The sequence below is a fragment of the Sapajus apella genome, unplaced genomic scaffold, assembly GCF_009761245.1.
Source record: "Sapajus apella isolate SASKATOON/1434 unplaced genomic scaffold, GSC_monkey_1.0 scaffold24, whole genome shotgun sequence".
NCBI classification, from domain to species: domain Eukaryota; kingdom Metazoa; phylum Chordata; class Mammalia; order Primates; family Cebidae; genus Sapajus; species Sapajus apella.
Genome location: NW_022436964.1, coordinates 12,415,255 through 12,427,242, shown reverse-complemented (window position 1 = coordinate 12,427,242; position 11,988 = coordinate 12,415,255). Strand labels below are relative to the sequence as shown.

General features: G+C 41.7%; 1 pseudogene; it reads left to right on the top strand.

The window, feature by feature from the left end:
* Window positions 1–3,593: 3,593 nt before the first annotated feature.
* On the top strand, window positions 3,594–3,689 carry LOC116559942 (annotated as a pseudogene).
* Window positions 3,690–11,988: the final 8,299 nt, after the last annotated feature.

The window sequence follows — 11,988 nt, the reverse complement described above, 5'->3', positions numbered from 1 at the left end:
TGAGTAGGCTGAAGGAGGAGGGGGAGAGAGAGAAGAGATTGGCCTTGGTGTCTTAGGGGTGGTGGGGGTGGAAGAGGTACAGGAGGTGGAAGGGAGGCAGGAAAGGCAGACACACTGTGTCACTTCCATTGAAAGAAATCTGCATATGAGTGGACCCAGGCAGTTCAAACCCAACTTGTTCAGAGTCAGCTGTACTTGTTCCAGGCTAAGAACAGAGAATTTAAAAAAATGCACAGAGGCCTGAAACAGCATATTATATTAAAAGAACTCAAAGCCCATAAATGCTTTGCTACTGAAACATAAAGTGAGAAAGGGGGATCATGGGCTCTGAAATTGCAGCCACAAGTCTATGGAACACATTTTTCATAGCCCAAGGTCAGTCTTCTATTACCCTTTGCAGTGAGGTTATCATCATCTATTTTTCACTCGTCAGTGGTAGGGAACCCATTAAATACTTGCCACTATACTTGGTCCCAACAGTTAATAGACTGTAGCATCTTTTATTTCTTCGCCTGGCCTGAAATCAGTTGAGTTTCTGCAGAATCTTAGATACATGTTTTTTTTCTTCTGGTTTAGATTGGGGCACTTAAAAAAATGCATAGTTCTTGAAAATAGAGAGAAAAAGTAGCATGTAGCAATTTATGCCTTTATTCTGCCCAAACATCTCAAAAAGGAAAAAATAATTTTAAGGGTAAATATTGTCATCAATTTATCTGAGCTCTTTTGACTTCTTGTGAGTCTGAAAAAACAGAATCAGTGTGTTGTTCATATCTAGCATAATGCTTAATATGTAGAAGGTGTTTGACCAATGTTTATCAGATAAATGTTCACTTTTGTTATTAGTTATAACAACAACAACTTAATAGAGACTAATAATACATGATAGACTTCTCAAGGATGTGATCTCATTTGATCCCTATAACAACCCAATGAGCTAAGTGAGGAACGGTTAACTCTAATACATGTTATATCTTATCCTTGACCCAGTATTACCCCCATCCTGCCTTCCTTTCCTTGCAATGAAAGAAAACATGATATACCCAGAATGTTGTGTCCCATATAAGTGCTTATTCTTATGGTAGATAAGTAGATGGAAAAGATAGGTATGTATTTTCAATTTTTTTTTAAGTCTTAGAATTATAAAACAATAAAGGAGTGGGAAGGGAGAGAAGCCTTAAGGGACCAACTTCTTGATTTTACAGGTAAGAAAACTGAGGCTACATAGCCACTTAGTGCAGAGCCAGGATTATAAACCAGGTCTCTGGACTCCTATGTGGTGGTGGACACATGAGGATATACTAATTATTGTCCTTACCTGAAAATTCCGCATATCTCTAAGGAGCAGATCACCACACACGTGCACAGCCCAAGCCTAGATTGTGGAGGTTTTCCTTGTAGAGTGTGTCTTCATTAGATAGATATGGTCCACAAGAAGGCCGGCTTCAAGGACTAAGAAAGCACACGTTCAAAACAAATAAATGTATGCCTATTCTTTTAGACCAGTACCTAACAATGATATCCAGGTGTCCAAATATAATAGCTTATCTGTTGTTTCTTTCCAGAAAAGGAAACAAGGTCTTAGAGAGGTTAAATTTTGCATGGGATTTTGTTAGCCAAGTCAGCATCTGTTTGCATCTTAAAAATGAGTCATACCTATTCCTTCTAAGTAGGACAGGAGGGCAGCTGGAATTTCCCAGCTCACTCCTTGTCACTGCTTCCTGCCTCTGCTGCCCTTTGCCCTCCACAGCACACTTCATTGGCTAAAAAGTGAACCAGATATTACATTACCTCAGGGCAGTTGTAAGTACTGAGTCAGATGCCTCAGGCTTGTGTGATGGGAAGTTTAGGGTGAGACCAATGTCTTACTTTAACAACAGTATGAATAATTTAATCTCTTTTGAGATTTTATTACTCAATATTCCACCCAGAAAGAAACACAGATGACACTCAGCCTATCAAAGGCCATCTGGGACTGACAAACTCAGAGCTTGTTATAGATGACAAAGCTCAGTGGATGGGTCATCACTGAAAGAAAGAGAAACATTTTGAACTGTTGTGTTTCTCTCCTTGCTCACATGGAAAAAAAAAAAAAATTATTGGCTGGCCACGGTGGCTCATGCCTGTAATCCCAGCATTTGGGAGACATACATGGGTAGATCCCTTGAGGTCAGAAGTTCAAGACCAGCCTGGCCAACATGGTGAAACCGTCTCTACTGAAAATACAAAAATTAGCTGGGCTTGCACCTGTAATTTCAGCTACTTGGGAGGCCGAGGCAGGAGAATTGCTTGAACCTGGGAGGTGGAGGTTTTAGTGAGCCGAGTCTGTGGCACTGTACTCCAACCTGAATACACTGACAGTCTGAACCTCTATCCCAAAAAAAAAAAAAAAAAAAAAAAAAAAAAAAAAAAATCCTCACCACAGACTAAGTAAGAGTGTCATCTGCTAATCTTGCTTGTTCCTGAACCTTGAAAGAACCAGGGCCTTGCTTTGGGGGTTGGGGGTGTGGGGTGTAAGTGTGTGTGTCCTCTAGAAGAAGACAGCACTGATAAAAGGAGAGGATCTTGGAAATTTGTTCATTTCCTGCTGCAGTTAGCCTTGTATGGGGCTCTCACTTTAGCACTTAAAATAACATACTCCCTTGCACAGCTGTTATTTTTTTCTCTTCATGTGTACAACTTAAATTATCCAATGGCCTTGCTTTGAGGATATTCATCCTATCTTATTGATCCTCTCACTGTGTAGAACAATGGAGAACACAGTAAAAAACCCTCAACAGATACAACTTACACTAAATTAACTCTATGAATTCAAAGTTTTCAGATGGTACTTAATCACGTAAGCCTGGATCTCCAAAACTTCATCTGCCATGGGAAAAATCAAAGCGTATAAAATGATTAAACTTGTAAAGGAATTAAACTCTAGGATTCACTCATTTTATAATTGGTATTTTCACTCTAAGAGCTTTTCTTTTCCTCTCTGGTGCTTAAAAACAAAGTAAAACCAGACAAAACAAGATTAACTCAATTAAAACCCCTGTGATTTTAAAAAAAATAGCCAAGAATAATGAGCAAGTATCTTGTTAGGCCAATAGATGTCCTTAACATCTGTGAGCTGGGGACACAAATGAACATGAAGGACGAAGAAGAGCACCACCCCCTGCTTCCTTTCCTGCTCCTGCTCTTGCAGAGGGTCAGGCTTGGAGACCACATATGGTCAGCTCAACACATGAGTCCACCAAGCAACCTGTGAGGAACGCTTGTTTCTAGAGTTGTGCACACCATGCAGTGTAGTCCACTCACAGAAGCACAATAGTCACTGGCTGGGCCAGAGGTCCATTCAGGCCTTGGAATCGGTCTCAATGCCATTTAGGCATTGAGATATATGGTGTAGGTAGGAAGTGTTCTGTAATAGGTGAGCATCAGATTCCATTGGACATGTTCCCTTGTCCAGTAGGATGCTAGCTCTGAAGGGTGTGGCTAGCCTTGAGCTCTCTAAAAGGCAGGACTGAGGGCAAAGCTCCCAGTTGCTCAGGCCTATGGGTAGTACTGCTTAAAAATCTCCTTGAGAACTAGTTTAAAATACAAATGCCTCCATCCTTTAGTAGTTCATAAGCATGATGGTTGGGTGTTCACAGGCATGTGTGAGATGTGTCACCCTCCTTATGAGCCAGCACATTACCTGTCTGACCTGAAAACAAAATGCAAATTTCTGGATCCTCCCCTGCCCCACCCGGCACCCCCCCAACAACATGATGTATCAGCTCTGTAGTAAGGCCCAGGAATCTGCCTGTGTAGTCACCGGTTGATATTCTGGTGTTTCCTTGTTTGGCTCTGCCGATTTGGGGGATGTTTACCAGTAGGAGAGCAGCCTGCTTCCTCTGCCCTCCTCCCTTGCTGCCCTCCCCCATACCCTGGTGACTCACGATCCTCCTGCTCCTCCTGTTGCTGGCCTGTCTGTTGTTGCCAGCGCTACCGTGCCTTTCAGACGCCGCCTGCTCCCTGCACGCTAGCACGGATTCTGCTTCCCTGTTGCCACTGCCGCTGTTGTTTGTTCAGTCCCTTGCTTACTGTAGGAGAACTTGTTATTGTTCTGGTTGCCACTGCTATCAAGTTGCAAACACCAGCCTCACGGCGCAAGGGGAAGGGGTTTCTTCTGTGCGTGTTCTGCCTCTGTCGCCTAGACTCTCAGGCTTTGTCACCAAGTGACAATGGCACTGTGAGACCCTAAACTATGGCCTTGTGGTTCCCACATCTCCTTTGAGTTCTTTTTTCTGTTCTCTGAGATCTGAGAAGGAGTCCATGTCCTTTACTATTCCTGTTTTCTTGCGTGTACTTCCCCCCTCCCCGACTCCAGAATTTAGGGCAGCCTTCTACTATGGTTTATCTCCCCATCCCACCAAACTTAGTATGACTTTTGTTACATTTATAAAATAGATTGCTTACAGGGTTAGACAAATACAGTTCACCCTCTGTATCTTTGCTTTCAACATCCATGGGTCAAAAATATTTGGAAAAAAAATTGTGTTTGTACTGAACATGTATAAACTTCATTTTCTTGTATATTTCCTTAACTATACACTATAATAACTATTTACACAGCATTCATACTGTAAGTAGTGTAGTTATGATTTAAAGTATGTGAGACAATATACACAGGTTTTATAGAAATACTGTGCCATTTTTTTTTAAATCAGGAACTGAAGCATGTTTTTAGCTATGACTTTGCTATCTAAGGGGGGTCCTGAAACTCTTCCTCCATGAATATTAAGGGATGACTGTAATTGCTAAATTACTTCCTATTTTTGTGAACTAGTAAAGGACTGGTGAAAAAAATGAAGACTGAAAAAGGCCAAAAATTAAAGAATAATACGCGTCTTCAAGCCAGGTGTAGTGGTGGGCACTTGTAGCCCTAGCTATTTGGAAGGCTGAGATGGGAGGACCACCTGAGCCCAGGAGTTTGAGGCTATATAGAGCGCTATGGTTACACCTGTGAATAGTCACTGCACACTAGCCTGGGCAACATAGCTAGACCCTGTCTCTAAAAAAGAAAAATTCTGCTGTAATAAACCTGCACACATAAAAGGATGTCTATGTATCTGTAGTATGCATATACATATGTGTATAGGAAATGTGTGTATGTGTGTGTGTGTGTGTGTGTGTGAGATTGTGTGTGTGTGCATATCGTATTAGTTAAGACAAAAAAAAACTCTGCCTTCATATGTCATAAAATAATGACTTGAGATATCCATTCAAGCGTACTTTCTCATTTCTCTGTTTTTTTCCTATTTCATTCAGTGGTTTTCATTGCATTTAGGAAAAAATGACACAGCAAAACACTTAGAAGAATCAAATGTTCATCCTTTGAGAATGTGGTCTGTACATAAGAGAGAACATTTAGAATCAAATTATGAGACTAAACCAGTTTCCCTCAACTGCAGCTAGATAAAAATTTCTAGGAGGGAGAGAATCACGAAAGATTGAAGACTTGACTCCCTGATAAGGGTTCTGCCCGAGTTCCGAGAATAGAGAATAAAAGACACCCTCCCCCTCTCTAATAGGCTTTGTCAGTGAAGATCAGAGAAGCCCATGAAATGAGGTCTGGGGAGCAAGTTAAAACCCAGAGTTTCTATATGATGATGTTAAAGTGGGAATAAAGGAATATCATTTTAGTGTACCTGGGCAGGTGGGCATGAGGCAGTCTGATTGAGTTCCTGAAATTCCAGGACAGTGTGGGAGCATCAGAATATTTGATGTGGCTGAGAGCTCGATTGTGTGTTTGTTTGTTTCTTTGTTTATTTGAGACGGAGTCTCACTCTGTTGCCCAGGCTAGAGTGTAGTGATACAATCTTGGCTCACTGCAACCTCTGCCTCTCGGGTTCAAATAATTCTCATGCCACAGCCTCCTGAGTAGCTGGAATTACATATCTGTGCCACCATGCCTAGCTAATTTTTGTATTTTTAGCAGAGATGGGGTTTTCCCAGTTGCCCAGGCTGGTCTCAAACTCCTGACCTTAAGTGATCCACCCACCTTGGCCCGTCAAAGTGCTGGGATTATAGGTGTGAGCCACCACGCTTGCCTTCCATAGTTTATAAGAGAGCTCCAGAGCTGAGTTGATCTTGCTTTAAGAAATTAATGGGCCGGGCGCGGTGGCTCAAGCCTGTAATCCCAGCACTTTGGGAGGCCGAGGCAGGTGGATCACGAGGTCAAGAGATCGAGACCATCCTGGTCAACGTGGTGAAACCCCGTCTCTACTAAAAATACAAAAAATTAGCTGGGCATGGTGGTGCGTGCCTGTAATTTCAGCTACTCAGGAGGCTGAGGCAGGAGAATTGCCTGAACCCAGGAGGCGGAGGTTGCGGTGAGCCGAGATCGCACCATTGCACTCCAGCCTGGGTAACATGAGTGAAACTCCGTCAAAAAAAAAAAAAAAAAATTAATGATATAGCTGGGATAGTTGGTCCTGTGTGGAACAACACCTGAAAACCAGATGGGAATGAGACTGTATATGTAGATGCAGCTAGGATACATGATTGTCCACATCTGATGTTTCTTCTTGGATTTTTGAGAACCATCTTGCAACATACATTTCTGCAGCACAATCTGATGATAAATAGGGCATTTCATTAGTTTCAGAGTAATCTCAGCTATTATCTTTTAAAATCATGCTTCTGCCCCATTACCTATTTCTTTTCTTCTGCAATTCTACTGAAAAGCATGTAAGAGCTTCTTGTCAAGGCACTGTGGCTCATGCCTGTAATCCCAGCACTTTGGAAGGCCAAGGCAGGCAGATTGTGAGGTCAAGAGGTCGAGACCATCCTGGCCAAAGGGTGAAACCCTGTCTCTACTAAAAATACAAAAAATTAGCTGAATGTGGTGGTGTGTGCCTATAACCCCAGCTGTTTGGGACACTGGGGCAGGAGAATCGTTTGAACCCAGGAGGCAGAGGTTGTAGTGAGCCGAGATCGTACCACTGTACTCCAGCCAGGCAACAGAGCCAGACTCAGTCTCAAAAAAAAAAAAAAAAGAAAAAAGAAAAAAAGCTTCTGAAGGTTTTTTTCTGTGCTTCTTGTTTTCTCTTTTGTATTTTTTCATCTTTATGTCTCAGTGTTTCACTCTGGATAACTTTTGTGACCTGTCTCCCAGTTCACTAATTCCCTTTTCAGCTATGTCTAGTATTATAATTTGTTTATTGAATTCTTAATTTTAGGTATCAAATTTTCAGCTTTAGGATATCTAATTTGCATTTGTTTTCTGCCATAATTTTTAGGCTTGACTTTTATCTCCTTAAACATAGCAAGCACAGTTGTTTATATATTTATCTAATAATTCCAGTATCGGGAGCCTCTGGAGTCTAGTTTCATTGCCTGGGGACACTATTAACTCAGGGTGATGTTAATCCAAGTTCCAGATTTGATATTTTCCAGGCCAGCTGGACCAACTGTCCCTGTTAAATGATTTATTTCCTAAAGCAATATCAGTTCAGCTCTGCAGCTCTCTGATACACCATGGAGCTCTTAGCCACATAAAATATTCTGCTGCACTCACACTGCTCTGTAGCTCATAAAAGAAATAGTTTATTTCCATATTACTCCTACAACCAGGATGTAGCCCTTTGAGCTACCAGTCCAAAGTGAAGAATAATTTACCAACTTCCTACCTTGTCTACCTCTAGGCACTGATTTTTGTTTTCCCTCTTGATCACCCATCTTCAACTGGAAAATGCCCTCAATTAAAAAATGCCCCAAGTGCCAAGCTTCTCTATCTGGATTCCAATTTTTTCCTGTATCTGGGATTGGTAATTCATTAGAATCTTGCTAGCCCTTTGATGCTTCTAAGATTTTCATTTTATTTATTTATTTGCAGTGGAGTCTTGCTCTGTTGCCCAGGCTGGAGTGCAGTGGTATGATCTCAGCTCACTGTAACCTCCATCTCCTGGGTTTAAGTGATTCTCCTGCCTCAGCCTCCCAAGTAGCTGGGACTATATAGGCATGCACTAGCACAGCTAATTTTGTATTTTTAGTAGAGTTTCACCATGTTGGTCAGGCTGGTCCTGAACTGACCTCACATGATCCGCTTGCTTCAGCCTCCCAAAGTGTTGGGATTACAGATGTGAGCCACCACGCTTGGCCAGATTTTCATCTTTTAAAATTTCATCGCCTGTAATCCCAGCACTTTGGGAGGTTGAGATTGGTGGATTTTGAGGTCAAGAGATTGAGGCTATTTTGGCCAACATGGTGAAACCCCGTCTCTACAAAAAATACAAAAATTAGCTGGGTGTAGTGGCATGTGCCTGTAGTCCCAGCTACTTGGGAAGCTGAGGCAGGAGAATTGCTTGAACCTGGGAGGTGAAGGTTGCAGTGAGCCAACATTGAGCCATTTCATTTCAGCCTAGGCAACAAGAGTGAAACTCTGTCTCAAAAAAAAAAAAAAAAGAAAGAAAAGAAAAGCCAGGTTCTGTGGCTCACGCCTGTAATCCCAGCACTTTGGGAGGCTGAGGTGGGTGGATCACCTGAGGTCAGGAGTTCGAGACTAGCCTGGCCCACATGGTGAAACCCCGTCACTACACAAACTACAAAATTAGCCAGGCATGGTGGCTTGTGCTGTAGTCCCAGCTACCTGGAGGCTGAGGCAGGAAAATCGCTGGAACCCAGGAGACGGAGGTTGCAGTGAGCAGAGATCATGTCACTATACCCCAGCCTGGGCAACAAAGTGAGACTATGTCTCAAAAGAAAAAATTCATCTAGCTTTCAGCTTTCTTAGCCTTCTTTTGTGGAATGATTAGTTCACATTACTCGGTCTGCCAGCACCAGAAGCAAAAGATTTTTTTTTTTTTTTTTCAGACGGAGTCTTGCTCTGTCTCCTAGGCTTGAGTGCAGTGGTGAGATCTCAGTTCACTGCAAGCTTTGCCTTCTGGGCTCATAGGATTTTCCTGCGTCAGCATCCTAAGTTGCTGGGATTATACCACCATAACCCAGCTAATTTTTGTATTTTTAGTAAAGACGGGGCTTTACCATGTTGGTCAGGCTGCTCTTGAACTCCTCACCTCAGGTGATTCACCCTTCTTGGCCTCCGTAAGTGTTGGGTTTACAGGTGTGAGCCACTGTACCCAACCTGAAGTTTTGGTTAAAATGCTTTACTGGGCCAGACAAGGTGCCTTATGGCTGTTAATCCCTGTACTTTGGGAGGCCGAGGTGGACGGAACACGAGGTCAGCCTGACCAACATGGTGAAACTCCATCTCTACTGAAAATACAAAAATTAACCGGGCATGGTGGCACACACCCGTAATCCCAGCTACTCAGGATGCTATGGCAGGAGAATCACTTCAACCTGGGAGGTGGAGGTTGCAGTGAGCTGAGATCACTCCACTGTACTCCAGCCTGGGTGAAAGAGAGAGACTCTGTATCAAAAAAAAAGCTTTAACGGAATTAAAGCCAAGTCATCTTGAAGTCATGATCATGACACTGTGGAAGAACTGGTGAGGTAGGATGAGACAGATTCTCAGATGCTACGCTGATTTTGGGCTGTGATGATTTTGGACCATAGACTATGATGAGGCTTTAAAAAGAGTGCAATATTGTATTTTAATTTATTTGGGTAGATTCAAATTAATCTTCAGAAAGACAAAATGCAAATGTAGTCTTGTTAGAGCTTGTTGATGAGACTAAATTTTCCAAGTGCTTGAGGGATGCCTAACAAGGGAAAGGCAAAGCAAACTATTTTTAATGACCCTATGGCTCTGAATTGCTAAAAGGGAGTCAGTCCATCAGGCTCAGGCTACTTGGAGTAGAGGATCCTGTTTCAGTGACAAACTGGCTCTTCCCATAATCTGCCATAAAATGATGGATTAGCGTACATGTGGGAGCTGGGGCTAAGGGAGAAGGAGGTGCTGTGCTTTGCCGAAGAAGCTACATTCTATAGTAAGGCATGAGTCTTCCCTAGCCTTGGAAGGGAAATACTTAGGAGACAGCAGCCAGGATCAGCTTAAGTGCCCTCTCTTCTTGCTTTGCCTATGGGAAACTGAGCAAAACTCCATTTTGTAGAGTATACTCATCCAGAGAACCCTCACACCTTATAATGTATAAAGTGATAAAGCCTTGGAGATCTGAAGAAACCCAAGGTAAGATCCCTGGCTCTAGAAGAAACTCTGGGCAGCTGGCATGATTTACTTTTATCTGCTTCAAAGACTGGGGGATAAATTGAAGGAAAAGAGAGCATGACCCAGTAATCCACTGGTGTGAGATGTTGCTTTAAGCAAAGACTGCTGCTTCCCTTCCTGATTTTCCCCTGACCATACTCTCCCAGAGCTGTCTCCCAGTAACTACCAGAGTTGTGGTTAGGTACACCTAGCCAATCCAATAAATCTAAGGGAGACGTAGTCCACACAGACTTGTACACAACTTGTCATGTGAGTTAACATTCTGGAGAGACAAACTCAGGCTGGAAACTTATTTGAGATAGCTTATGAAAACAAAAATAATTTATGATAAGTTTACAGGTACTCTCATAACAATCTAAGGCAGTAAAACAGCTAAGCATCAGAACAAACTGGACCAAAGACTTAAAATACCTTTAAATGTTTAAGGACCAAAGCTCTTTTGTGTATTTGTTTCATGTGTTTCTCTCTCTTCCTCCATCTCTCTCTCTCTCTCTGTGGACTAGCTTTTTCTACTTTTCATATGCAAATTAAAAAAAATAGAATTTCTGGCCAGGTACTATGACTCACGCTTGTATTCCCAGCACTTTGGAAGGTCAAGGCAGGTGGATCACTTGAGGCCAGGACTTCAAGACCAGCTTGGCCATCATGGTGAAATCCCATCTCTACTGTAAATACAAAAGTTAGCCAGGCTTAGTGGTGCATGCCTGTAATCTCAGCTACTTGGGAGACTGAAGCAGGAGAATCACTTGAACCTGGGAGGTGGAGGTTGCAGTGAACTGAGATTGTGCCACTGCACTCCAGCCTGGGTGACAGAGGGAGACTCTGTGTCTAAATATATACATACATACATACATACATACATACATACGATTTCTAAAATTTCCCTACATTACATGTGAGCAATTTGGAGAGGGACAGCTATCTCTTGTTCTCTTTTCCAATTCTGAAACCCAGGGTCAGATTCTTTCTCTGGTTCAACTGACTATGGTTGTGGGGTAGGGACATGAAACAGAAATATCACATTAGGATCTAACCTTGAACTATGTAGATGGACAGCAGTTCACAGAAAAAATGGTGGGGAGGTGGAGGCTGGTGCTGAACAGACATTCTAAAAGGGTTCCACCAAAGAAAGCTATTTGTTATATTTGTGAGCATCCTAGAAAATCTTTCAACTGTGTCCATGAAGAAATTATGATTGATTGGTTAAGAGCTAACACACATATAGATTATATAACTTCTTAAATTTGTGTTTGGTATCTGAATCTATGTATTATTTTGGTGTATATAGAAAAATCCCAGATATTTCAAAGGCCATTATTAGAAAAATGTTAATGAAAAGGTTAATGGAATCCTATATATTTAGTTCCTGTGAGAATGTCCAGTTTAACTTTCTTACTCTACTGGTGAAGAAACAGAACTGAAATCACAAGATTATAAAGATATTTTAAAGATGCATTTAGGTTTTCATTCTAAATGCTGAAAAAAGATATCCCAGTAAATAGTAGTAAAGAAATTAAGAAGTCTAAAACCCAGTAATGTAGTTGGCAGCCTGTTACAGAGATTTAGAGTACTCTAAAATAAAGTGAAAGAAAAAGGCTATTATTAATTTTTTTATACCAGAGTAGAAATAGTTTATTTTCATTATCACTACTCTTGCTTCAAATATATCTATTATCTAAGTTGATCCTTGCAAAGAGTCCTGATTCTTACACCAAGGCAGTTGATTCACGGATCTCTTAGAGGAAAAAAAAAAAAAAACTAGTTCGGTGTGTTACAGCTATATGAATCATGTAGAATGCTGCTTAAAGCTATATTTATCATGGTTAAAG